The sequence below is a fragment of the Agelaius phoeniceus genome, chromosome 14 (genome assembly GCF_051311805.1).
Source record: "Agelaius phoeniceus isolate bAgePho1 chromosome 14, bAgePho1.hap1, whole genome shotgun sequence".
Classification (NCBI taxonomy): Eukaryota; Metazoa; Chordata; class Aves; order Passeriformes; family Icteridae; genus Agelaius; species Agelaius phoeniceus.
In genome coordinates, this window is record NC_135278.1 from 15,834,839 (window position 1) to 15,847,833 (window position 12,995).

The window sequence follows — 12,995 nt, forward strand, 5'->3', positions numbered from 1 at the left end:
TTCTTTCCAAGTGTCCATAGTTTCCATGCTTGGACCTGTTTCTTTGAGGTGGCAATGCAGTCATCCCAAAGGAAGAACCTTGCCAAGAGGCAGGAGGAAGTCCTTACTTCCACTTCTCCAAGGATTGCATCCCACAGAAATAACAGTTCTGGGCAGTTCTGGTGCAATGTTTCATGTCCTGGTAATGCTTGGATAAACCAAAACTGAATTATGGCCCAGCTTTGGTAACCTTGAATGGCCCATGTGACAATAATCTCAGAACCTTTGTGTTGGGAATTCCCACGGGATCATTTTCCCTAGAGATGCTTTACAGACTCTCCTCTTGGGATTTCTGATATTTCCAAAGAAACTAGAGCTGCTTCCACTGCTGCCTGTGCTGCTGTGTGAAGTGGGATCCTCATCCTTGTCAGGCTCAGCAGGAAAATGAGTTCAGTCTCAGCACTGCTTGAGTGTCCCCTGGGGCTGCCAGGGGAACAGTGACCTTATTTCTGGGTTATTTTCTCCTCCTTCTTCCCAAGTGGATATTCCCATTAGTGGAGGATGTGACCTCCCCTCCTGTGCCCTCCTTACTCGGTGTCACACTGGAGGCCTGGAGATGATGCCACCTTGAACCCAAATTTAATTGTTCTCCTAAAATTAACCTGCTTGCATTCAGCAGAGTTGGGTGGTGTTTTCTGGTAGAAATTGATACAGCATTAGAAATTCTTCCACTCCTGTGTTGTATTCCAACAGGGAATAATAAATACACAGTGTAGAAAATATATCCTTGGAATTGCCTGCTTCAGTTTCTTGGATGAGTTGCTTTTTCATCTTAATTAGTACAGCTGGATCTGGTTCCTTTCAAGGCTTATTGAAAATTAATCTGAGCTGAGGCAGTTACTGTTCAATTCCTGCATTAGAGGCCAAGGTGCATCCCCAGTCCTGGTTTCCATCATGGAGATGTTAGAATTGGTCTTTCCACTACGCTGGTCTTTCCTAATGAAGTGGCTCCCTGGGTTTTAATTAGTCTGGGCAGTGAGATATGAAGCGTTGGAAGGCACGAGATGGAGCTGGGGAAGACCAGGAAAACAACTGGCATGAGTGGGAAAGTGATGCAGGGCAGTGCTGGGAAAAGCCAGAAGGAAGGATTGCCATAATTTAAAATCCAGTGCTCCTTAAAAGCATTCTCCCCTTCAGAGTGCTCTGGAGAGCTCAGAGCCCCTTGCAGTGCCTAAAGGGGCTCCAGGAGAGGGACTTGGGACAAGGGATGGAGGGACAGGACAAGGGGAGTGGCTTCCCTTATATGGGATATTGGGAAAGAATTCTTCCCTGTGAGGGTGGGGAGGCCCTGGCACAGGGTACCAGAGAAGCTCTGTCTGCCCCATCCCTGGAAATGTCCAAGGCCAGGTTGGGTGGGGTTTTGAGCAACCATTCTATGATTCAGAGATCCATTCTGGGCAAGTCACTGCAGCCATGTGGGAGCCCTGGTCTGAGGGCAATTGCACAGCTCTGTTTATTCTCAGGAATTGTATCCTCAAGCTGGGCCCATCCCTGTCTCCTTGCATTTCTGTCTCTCTGAGGAATGCTGACATTTTCACTTAGAAAAAAGGAGCAAAATCCTTTGCTGTGCCTGGAAATAAAGGTTTGGGCGCAGCAGAGTCACAATTTACAACTTCTTTTTTTGTTGTTTTTTTTAAAGGAGCTGGTACAAGAAAGCACATGAAAGGGTGTTGGCCTTTATCTGGAAAAGGCAAAGACCTCTCCAAGGGTGGGGTTCCCGAGAGAGGGATTGCTCAGCCCTGGAGCTGCTGAGGGCTGGAGAGGCTGCAGGAAGCCTGCCCAATCCTGCCTGTCCATGTGCTTCCCAGCCTCCACAGGCTCCTGGACTTGTGCTCTTGGCTGGGGATGGGCAGGGACTGGGGAATATTCCACACAAAATCCTGGCCAGGGAGACAGCAGCGGTCGGGCTGCTGGAAGGATGTGGCAGCTCCGGAGGTCTGGAAGCTCCAAGTGCTGACATCCAGGTCAGGCTGACCCTGGCAGTGGATGTGCTGATCCAACCCCTCCTTCTCTCTGCTCACTCTGGATTTCAAGCATTTGCTGCTCCCCTCTGAGCCAAAAATAATCCCAGACTGGTTTGGAATCAAGGGGACCTTACAGAGCATCTCATCCCACCTGGACAGGGGCACCTTCCACTAGCCCAGACTGCTCCAAGCTCTGTCCAACCTGGCCTTGGACACTTCCAGGGATTCAGGGCCAGCCACAGCTTCTCTGAGCAAACTGTGCCAGGACCTCATCACCTTCACAGGGAACTATTTCCTTCTAATATTTCATTTTATGTGATGCCAAAGGTGAAATTCTGCAGGGACACTCTTGATCCACAAGCAGGACCATTCCTTTGGGATCCATGACCTAGAGGAGACAGAAGGCCAGAGGGATGGGGATGCCAAGAAGTCTTCTTGCAGGAATGATGCCTAAATACACACATTTGTGGGGTTTTTTCTTGTAAACCCCCTTTCAGAGAATTCTCTAGAGGAGAATTCTCTAGAGCTCAAATGCCCTCATCGAAAAATCCAAACCTCACTTGTTTTCCCAGTCTTTCCAGAATAATTTCAACTAGAAAATGAAAACTACCCACCAGGAAAGTACTGTGTGAAACAAAAAGGCCAAAGGGAAGTGAAATCAAAAGAGAGATGAAATTTTATGCACTCAGGCTTTATATTTTGGAGAAGTGCTTGATGGAAAGGGGCAGGGAGGATAATCTTGTTGGGAGGGGTGGCTCAAATTCAGCTGCTGATATCAAACCCTGAAACTCAGCACAACATTTACATGGATCATTACCCACTGCACCTCATAAATAACTGTGGGGTACAAAATCAGGGGATTTTGCCGAAGTGAACATGAACCAGGAGGTGAATAAGAAGAAAAAGAGGCTATGGCTTCCCAAATACCCTTCTTTTATCCCCTTTCATGCCTCAGCTTCCCCACAAAGTGCCCTTTCTTCTCTCTTTCCTCCCTCCCAGTAATATCACCTGGTTTGGAGCATGAAATCTTATTACAGAAGAAAAGCTGCATTGTTCAATATCTTCCTCCTCTGAGTTATGCCAGTGGCACCCATTTTGACAGAGTCTTCATAGTTCCTCATATCTGACTAATTAGAGATGATGAAAGCCATGATTCATTAAAAAAATACAGATAATCATCTGAGCAAATCCAACCTCCATCTTCAAATGGGGCTGAATTTTCTTAAATACCCATCAAACCTCAAACAAATGATTTAATCTCAAGGCTCCATCTTGTGGCAAAGTAAAGCAAAGTCACTGATTGAGAAATTAATATTTGTTCTTCCTTAATATTTGTTTTTTCATTAATATTTGTTCTTCCTTAATTTTCCCTGCTTCTTCTTTAATAGCCTCGTGGATGTGTTTGCTCATGTCCAGGGAAAGTTTAATTTAATACCCTTGAAAACTTGGGGCAGTACTCAGAGCTTTGGTAATTCTGAAATATCCTGAAATTCCCAAATTTCTGATGTCCATGTCCAATATGATCATGCTAGGGTGAATTTGTATCAAAAAATGCTTGTCAAACTGTAGGATTTGGCATTAATTTTTTTCTGGAATCTCTCATGGAGCTTCTTTCACTCCTTCATTTTGAATTGTACCAACAATGCAAAGCAGAGAAAAAGCTTTATGATTACCAAAAAGGATTTTTCATCAGTTAGAAATTCTGATTTAAAAAATGGTTTACCAGGGGCAAGGGGTTACCTGGTGTTTGATCAGGTAATTAAAAATCATAGAATCATTAAGTTTGGGAAAGACCTCCAAGATCATCAAGTCCAACCTTCAATCAAATCAAATCCCCCCACTAAACTCCACCACCAAGGGCCACATCTGCTTGATTTTTGAACACTCCAGGGTGGAGACTCCACCGCCTCCCTGGGCAGCCCTTCCAGTGTCTGACCACTCTTCCAGGGATGAAATTCTTCCTGATCTCCAACCTGAGCCTCCTCTGGTGCAACTTGAGGCCGTTCCCTCTCCTCCTGTCCCTGTTCCCTGGGAGCAGATCTGGCTGTCCCCTCTGTCAGGAGCTGTGCAGAGCCACAAGGTCCCCCCTGAGCCTCCTTTGCTCCAGGCTCAGCCCCTTCCCAGCTCCCCCAGCCCCTCCTGGAGCTCCAGCCCCTTCCCAGCTCCTTTCCCTTCTCTGAACACGCTCCAGCCCCTGAATGCCTCTGTCCCCATACCTGTCCCTGGCCCTGGAGGGGACAGGCAGCGTGGCCTGGCCAGATAAAGCCGGGGGGCCGGGCAGGAAGGGGAGCAGCTGCTCCTTATCTCCCTTCCTGCAGCTCCCCCAGTGCCGCCGCTTTTTTTTTGGTGGTTTTTTTTTTTTTCTTTTGCTAATAATAAAGCTGGGTTTTAGCAAGCAGGAGCTGTCAGGCTTCCAGGAGGGTGTCCTGGGCAGCAGAGATAGCACCCATGGGGGCTGCCTGCCTGCTCATCCACCTCCTCCAGCCATGGATCTCCCGGAGCTCCAGGCACAGGCAGCAGCTCCTGGGCTGGGCTGGTCCAGCTGGTACTGTTATCCTGGTAATTTTATCCTGGTAGTTTTATCCTGGCAGTTTTATCCTGGCAGTTTTCTCTTGGTAGTTTTACCCTGGTACATTTTTTACAAGGCTAAGGAATGACAGGACAGGCTTCACACTGGCAAGGTTCAGGGGTACGTGGGATATTGGGAAGGAATCCTTCCCTGTGAGGGTGGGGAAGCCCTGGCAAGGGGTGCCCAGAGAAGCTGTGGCTGCCCCTGGAAGTGTCCAAGACCAGGTTGGACAGGGCTTGGAGAAACCTGGGATAGTGGAAAGTGTAGAATGAGATGATCTTTGAGGTCTCTCCAACCCAAACTCCCCTGTGATTTCATGATTCTATGAAAATTATTATTTCTCCTTAGTGTCACAGGGAGCAAGGCATCATGTCCCAAGTAACTTCCTGGGTCCCCACGTTGGATATCTCACTGATAACAGCTCCCAGGCTGCTTATCAGCAGAGCACCATCATTCCTGCCTTCTGTGCCCACCTGAACTAGTGTCTGTGAGAACTTCTGCCTTTGCTAAACACATGGAGAACAATTGCCATTTGATGGGGGATAATTGGAGGGATCCAGAAGCATTTAACAATTGGAATATCATTCTGCTCCTTGGCTTTTTATTTTTTCCTGTTCCAGCTACAATGTCATTCACTAATGAATGCAGCATGGGCTGGGATTAGGTTTAAAGCAGTATTTTCCTGTTGCTGTTCCCTACATGTTGGTCGCACCCTTAATGATCTTCCTAGGAAATATTTACTTTGAGGAGTTTGCTTCTAAGTCCTCCAAGTGATCAAAACCAGGCAAGGCATGGCTTGCTCTCCTATGACTTCAGTTTTTCCTGGAAAGAAACAGGAACAAAGAAAAATTCCTACTTCCAAAATTAATGCAAATCAGCTTGAAGATCATCTTGTCCCAATAAATGAACACTCCATTCTTTCTCAGGCAGGCTAATATTGGCTTTTAAGGGAAGAGAAACTCCAGGAAAAATCAGGACTCGTTGGCAGGATGGACCTTCTGTGAGAAATCCCAGCCAGGGGTGCCAGGATCACTCTGGAGCTGAAGTTTGGGAAGCAGTTTGGGCAAATGAGGAGGTTGACCAGGAGGCTGCCACGTTCACTCCTTCCTTCCACCTCCACCACGTCCCTGGGCAGCCCCTTGCCATGCCTGGCCACCCTTTCCATGGAGAAATTCCTGTTGATGCTCCAGAGGATGCTGCACTGAGCCTTCCAAGAGATCCCTCTGCCATTTGCAACACATGTGCAGTTGAATTTTGTCTGACTGTCAATAAACCCACAGGACATAATTACACCCCAAAATTCCCCAGACTTGAAAGCCTGACCGTCCCTCCCTTGTTCTCCACGAGCTGTAACTCAATGTAAACCCCTCTGTCTCTCTCCATTTTCCAGTTCTTTCATTCATTCCTGCTGAGTAATTAAAAATGGCTTCTAAATAAACAGCGGGGATGATTTCCGAAAAGTTCTGTATTTCCTTGCAAGGCTGGGACTTCTGTCATTGGCCCACTTAAGTGGTTTTGAAAGATTGTATACAGGTTCCTTTTACAATGTATTTGAAGTTTGTAATCCTGCTTAAACACACAAAAATAGGAAGGATTAACAAACTGCCACGCTGAGGCCAAAAGAAGACAGAGCTAAAAGCAATCAAGGAGCAGCCTATCAGATCCATGAAATAAATTGGGGGAAAAGTGGAAAACTGTCAACAAAAATAATATGTTATGGATCCTCAAGCCTTTGTGTTTATGCTAGAGGAAGCCTAAAATAATCTGTGGTTTCTGATGCTTGATTTAGTTTTCCACAAGCCTAATTAACACCAGATTAAGTTTGCTGCCACTATAGGTTATTGCTTAGACTGACAAATCCTGGCTGTTTATTTGTTTCCTAAAAAAATGACTGGAGGCAATAACAGCATGACACAATCAATAAGGGTGAAAACAATGCTGTAATATTCATTTTTAGAAACTTCATCTTCAGGAGAAACCCCCTTGACTTTCTGCATTAAATTCTGGCCCCAGAGTCTTTACAAAGGGAAAAAATCCCATTGATTGATTGTCCCTTTGATTTAAGGTGCAGCCCTGTGAATTTAAACTAAAAATCATGGATTTGCTGCATAGATGGGTTTTCCCAGATGTTTCAAGCAGCCCATGGGCTCAAGGGCTTGGCCAGGTGTGGGCCAGGGGCTCATGGAATGGAGCTGAACAGGGCAGAGATTTACAGAGAGGAAATCCCTCATGCTGGCATTGACCCCTAGTGTGGATTATTTACAGGGAAAATACCCCAGAGCGGCATCAGCCGTTCTGTGACTCTGTCAGTGCAAATGTCACCACACCAGGACTGAGCCTGATACCCAGAAACAGGGAAAGGACACAGGGAATGGCTTCCCACTGCCAGAGGGCAGGGTGAGCTGGGATTCTGGGGAGGATTCCCTCCCTGGGAGGGTGGGCAGGCACTGGCACAGGGTCCCAGAGCAGCTGTGCCTGCCCCAGCCCTGGAAGTGTCCAAGGCCCGGCTGGAGAACTTGGAGCAACCTGGTCTGATGGCCCTCTGGTGCTTTTGGGGGCTGCACTGGGCCCCTCGCAGACCATCAGTCCCCAAAGAAATCATCCAGGTGGAGGGAACAGATACTCCTGGAATGACTGAAATGTGGGCATAGGCATGGATGAACAAGTCAGACAAATATGGATTTTCCTGCAATAGAGCCAATACAGTCACTGAGTTTTCATCCTTGAATCTTCATCTCCCTCTGAAGCAAAGTCCCAAATCCTTGTCTTGGTGCTGACCTGAACCCTGATTATTTCTGGGAGGGCTGAACAGAGGATGTTCAGTCTTCCTTCAGAACAGCTGGGACACAAAGAGAAATCCCAAAGCCAGCCCAAATGTCTGATGATAAGGGACAAATATCAGCATTTAGTGGCTTCCTGCTCTTTTCTGCTCTGTCCTAAATCCCTGACAGCAGCAGCTCATGGAGTGTGACCCTGGCTGAGAGGAGCCCAGCCATGGGACAGCTCCCACCTTTCCTGCTGGCCAGGAGATGTGGAGGTGGCACCTTGGATCATCCAAGGACCGTCAGGGACTCAAGGTCCTGCCTGATTCCCGCTGGGAGTATCTCAAAGTTAGTGCTGTGTCTGAATTCACCTTTCAGAGGATTTTTTTCAGCAGACCCCCCCTATATTTCTCTGCCAAACTGATTTGTGCCCAGGGCAGCCCCAGGCTCACTCTGGTGCCACCATCCTGCCCCAGCCACCTCAGCAGAAAAGGACGGGACTTACACGAATTTCACCAAATGGAAGAAAAATTATGAAAACCTCTTTTTACTTCTAACATTTATCTAAAAACGTCCCTGAAAAAGCTCTTGCTGTGTTTAAGGTGCACTTGGGGAGCAGTTTTCCAGGGCTGCAGTTCATCATGCCCCGAGATATTGTTCATTTCTGTGCTTAGTGAGTCCGGCAGGCCGGGGCTGTGGAGCCATTTGGATTCAATCACTCACTTCCATCGCTCCTCAGCCCGGATTCCTCAACCAACTGCGCCAGGATTTATCGTTTGTGAGCTGTAAGTGAATTACTCGGGGTAACCCAATCCCGGGAGATGCCGGCAGGACTGACCCAGGGCTGGGATCGGGGCTGGGCTGTGTCCACAGGTGCTCCCTTTTCTGGAGGTTTAAATCACGCTCAATGCAGCTCGCGTTAAAAGAGGAGGGCGATTATTTAGGAATGCCTTGCCGAGGGAAATGCCCGATGTCCTAAGCAGATGCTGCGGAGCTTTTCCCTCAAAGATCTCTCCTTGGAAGCTGCGTTTCCCTGCTCTTTGCCCTCCCCCTTGGCTCCTGAGCCGCTCTCCGTGGCCTCATCGCAGCGATTCCCTCCTCTCCAGCTGCTGCCTTCCAGCGCACGGCTCCTCTTGCTTCCCTGCCAGGAGATGCGAGGCTGGGGCAGCCCCGACAGGGGTCGGGGGACACGGCAGCATCCAAATCCCACGGAAATGTGTGTTTTGGAAAGCCCGGCTCCTCCGGCTGCCTCAGCTTGGACATGGAATATTTTGGTTCAGCTGAGCCACGGAGCCGAGTCAGAGGGGGTTCCCTGGATGCAGCCGTGCCTCGTAAATCCCATCCCATCCCATCCCATCCCATCCCATCCCATCCCATCCCATCCCATCCGCCACGGAGGACGGGGCTGCTCGGGGCAGGGGCAGTCCCCATTTCCCCATTTTCTTTCATCTTTCCCCACGTACTTTCCTTTTTTCTCATTTCCCTTTCCCCATTTTGCTTTCCCCACTTCCATTATTTTTCCTTCACTTTCATCTCAATTCTTTTCTTCCCCCACTTTTCCCTTTCACAATTTCCTTTCATTTTCCCTGCTTCCCTTTCCTCATTTTCTTTCTTTTCCCGTTACTTCCCTTTCCCTGATTCTTTTCTCCCCATTTTCCTTTCCCCAGTTTCTTTTTTCTCCACTTTCCTCTGCCCACTTCCTTTCTTTTTCCTCCTTTCCCTGTCCCCATTCCCTTTCCTTCCCCCCTCGTTTCCCTTTCCCCACTTCCCTCTCAGGGAGGGAGCAGCGAGGTTGGATCAGCTGATCCCAGGGTGGTCCCTTCCCTGTGGACGGGGGTCGGATGTGCCCCCAGGCTTGTCCCACCCCCTTGTGCCTGGGCTTTGCCACGAGGTGGCTTTGAGGTAAAGGGGATTTGGGGGATATTCGGCTAAATCCTAAATCCAGGTCAAAGTTCCTTCTTCTGCTAATCCCTCTCAGTCTTATCCCCAGATCACGGTGCCTTAGGGTGGGATTCAGGTGCTGTGAGCATCAGGGATGCCTCAGGTAAAAACTGCTCCAGGGTGGAGGATTTTATGGGGAAACATCCCACAGAGCCCGTCCCTACAGCTCACCCAACCTAGCGTCACTTGTTCCCTGCCACCCTTCCCACAGAACGATCCTTGTGCTCAGCCTTCCTCCGTTAATTGCCATGGAAATTCGATAATTTCATCCTAAAGCAGAGTTGAGGAAAACTCAGGAAGAGCTCAGATTACTGAAAACTGGAAAAAATTAATCTTGATTAAAGCACTTCCCTCAGGAAAATCGGGACCTCCTGAACTCGGCTGAGGGCTGATTGCTCTCCAAGCTGGGATGTGCCCAGTTTGTCCCAAACACCTTGGAAAAAGGAAGAAAATTCCCTCCAGAGGTGGAATTTAGTGGGCTCCTGGCTTCATCCCACTCAGGGAAAGTGCCAAAAGAGGGATATTTCCCTCCCAAAGTGTGATGGGATGGCCCTGTCAGCACCCACCAGGAGGGAAAATCGAGATGGGGCAGTGGCAACAGAAGGAGCAAAAGAGGAAATGGACTCTGTTTGTTTGGCATTGTTGAGACAAGGAGGGAAAAGTCCTTTTCCAAACCCAGCACAGGGGGGATTTGGTGTGTTCTGGCAGGTTGATCATGATGAAGGAAAGGAGGACTGAGATAGGAAGGGCTAAACATGGATTGAAGACCAAACTGCTTCTTTTATTTTCTTCTTATTTTCTCCTACTTCAACCTCTTTTAATTTAATCAAATTTTCATTTTTATTTTAATTATATCTATTTTCATTTTTATTTCATTTTTGGCTAATTACTTTTTCTTTGTATTTATTTTATTTTTTTTTATTCAATCCATTTTGATTTTTAATTTGTTCAGTAACCTCTCTGTGTAAATTTTACTACTCAACACCATGACCTGAACAAGTTTAAAAGAGCAGATAAAGCCCAACTGCTGCCTATTCCAGGCAGTTCCCGTTATCCAGCTCATCCAGCACCTCTCCAGCTTGGATCCCTCTGGCTGCTTCCCACAGGACCATTTGTGGTGGAGCCAGGAAGGATTTAAGGCCATGCAGAGTTGTCACTTGGAGATGTGGATTAGTGATGGGCTTGGCAGTGCTGGGGGACAGCTGGTGACACCACCACTGCCCTGGGAGCCTGTGCCAGGGCAGGACAATCCTTTGAGTGGAGAAATCTTCCCTCATATCCAGCTAAACCTCTGCTGGAGTGACTTGAGGCCATTTCCTCCTGTCTTTGACGTTACCCGGGAGAAGAGGCCAACACTCAGCCGGAGGTTGTGGAGATCCCAGAATCCCAGAACCACTGAGGCTGGAAAAGACCTCCAAGATTGACTCCAACCCCCAGCCAGCCCAGAGCCCTGAGTGCCACATCCAGAAGATAAAATCCATCCCTCTTCACGCCCATGATGTGGCTGTTGCTCCACACTTGTCCCATCCCTCTGGCACCTTCCTACCCTCATCCCACCGCTCCCATTCACCCCAAAGGACTCTGGGGGGGCCACAGCTGCTCCCCTGGACCTCATTATCCCATTGACAGCAGTCCATATCTCCCTGGCCAGGAATGTATTTACTCCTGGGCACATAAGAAATTCATTTCCCAAATTGAATTATCTGCCTCGGGAGATCGGGGGTTTTGATTGTGTCGCTGCACTTCGGAAAGCGACTGAAAATTGATAAAAGCCAGATGGGAAGCGGAAACAGTCATTTCATGACTCCTTAAACGTTTCACTTGGTTAACCCTTGGATTGCACCAGGCTTGGAGTCGGGCTGGAGTGTGGAAGCAATTTGTTGGGGAGTTCTTGGGATGCAGAGCAGGCTGGAAGTTCTCACCAGGGAAAGGAGTCCCTGCAAGGGGGAGAAAAGACTTAGGACAGAGATGTTTCTCTATGGGAGTTGTTCAGACAGAAGGATTCCAAGAGAACGGGACAATATCCCAGCTGAAGGGTGCTTGGGTGCAGGGAATGTTCCTGAAGGTGTGGGATGAGCAGCAAATCCCTCATGCAGCTCTGGATGTGGGGAAGGCAAAGCCCAGAGTGCAAATGCCCAGCAGAGGCCAGGAATGAGAGTTTCTTTTCTTCAGGTGTGTTTCAATCGGCAGAAAATTGGGGAAGAGGGGAAGCACATGAGGGAGGAATGGTTTTCCAGGCTGCTCATCCTGGGGAACACCAGTCTGGCACTCTGGATTATGCTGAGAAGGCTCCCCAGCACCCATGAATGGAGCAAACCCAGAGACTCATTTTATTCCTCTGTTTTGTCCTTTAAATTAACCTCCTATAGGATTTCTATAGGACTCTTTCCCACTGGAGTGCATTCCCTGTGCTCCTATGAACCACACATGGCACAAATTCCCCGCTCAGCCCAGCAGGACCCAGCCTTAAACCCAAACCCTTCCAAAATATCTGCCAGCACAATTAAAACCCTCAAATTCCCTAATAATTAGGGAAGAACACCACATGAGCAGCCCATCTTTGGGATCTGCAGCTGGAGCAGGGAGTGGATTCCGGGGCACATCTGCATCGAATCCTGGCTCTGGCTCTGGGAGCAATAACCTCGCAGGTGCTGGGGCTGGGACGTCTCCCTGCATCCCAAATCCTCGCCAGATCCCCTCACTCCGTGAGAAGCTTCCCAAATTAAATTGCCTTTAATTGGTTTAGGGTTCTGCTTCTGCCACAGTCGCATCTTGGAAGCTGCAAACGGCTCCAGCCCGGAATTCTTTACGATCTCGGTTTCCATTTCGTTAATATTTTCCAAGTTGGTTTCCTGTTTTCCTGTTGCCAAAAACACATTTCGGCAAAGAGGAAAATTATTTCACATTCCAAGCGCTGGAAACCTTTGTTTAAGCCCAGAAATTTGGGAAAAGCTGATACTTTTTATCGGCAGACCCTGTGGTGATCCTTGTTTTCCCAGAAGGCGGATTTTTATCCCAAATTATTGGCACAAGGAGGGAGCTCAATGCTTGTGTTCCTCCCTGGATTTTGGGTCCAGAACTCCAATATCTGATATTTTTTAGATCCCACAAAAGCCAGGTTTCTATTCTTATCAGCTCCAAAATAATTTGTCATAGAGCAAAACGAGCAGGGAATGTGGAAAAGGGCAGGGAAAGGACTCTGGGATTGGAAAATCTCTCTCTGTCTGGAGCTGCTCCTTCCAGGGCTCAGTCCAGGAGAAAAAAATCTGTGGTGTTGGGAAAGTCCATGAAAGGAAAAACCTTTTTACTGGGGCAGGAAGCCAAGGGAACCCCTCCAGCTCCACATGTCCCATCCTGACCATTTTCCATGTTTTTGAGCCGTTATCCTGCCCGTGCCTGGACCATTCCTGCTCCACAGTCCCAGAGATGCAAATGTGGGAATGAAGAGCTTGAAATTCCCAAAAGCTGCTGCTTCAAACTCAGAGAGACAGTCTAAATTGGAACTTTGGAATATTGGAATTTTGGAATATTGGAATAGTCCAATTTTGGGATTATTTTCCTTGGGGAGATGCTGCTGGAGCATCCCTGGCCAGCAGCTTGTGGGTGTGAGATCCCTGAAAAATAAAAAAATAAAAAATAAAAAATGGATTTCCAAATTCCTCAGGTTAGGCTGGGTCAGGTCAGTGATTGGATAAAACCAATGTTTTATTTTAGTTTATT

At 48.0% G+C, this 12,995-nt stretch overlaps 1 long non-coding RNA gene across 1 annotated transcript; it reads left to right on the top strand.

The window, feature by feature from the left end:
• Positions 1 to 4,460: 4,460 nt before the first annotated feature.
• LOC129125937 (uncharacterized) lies at positions 4,461 to 6,032 on the top strand. Its single transcript, XR_008535015.2, has 2 exons — positions 4,461 to 4,562; positions 5,499 to 6,032. It is a non-coding gene; the product is annotated as an uncharacterized LOC129125937 (long non-coding RNA).
• Positions 6,033 to 12,995: the final 6,963 nt, after the last annotated feature.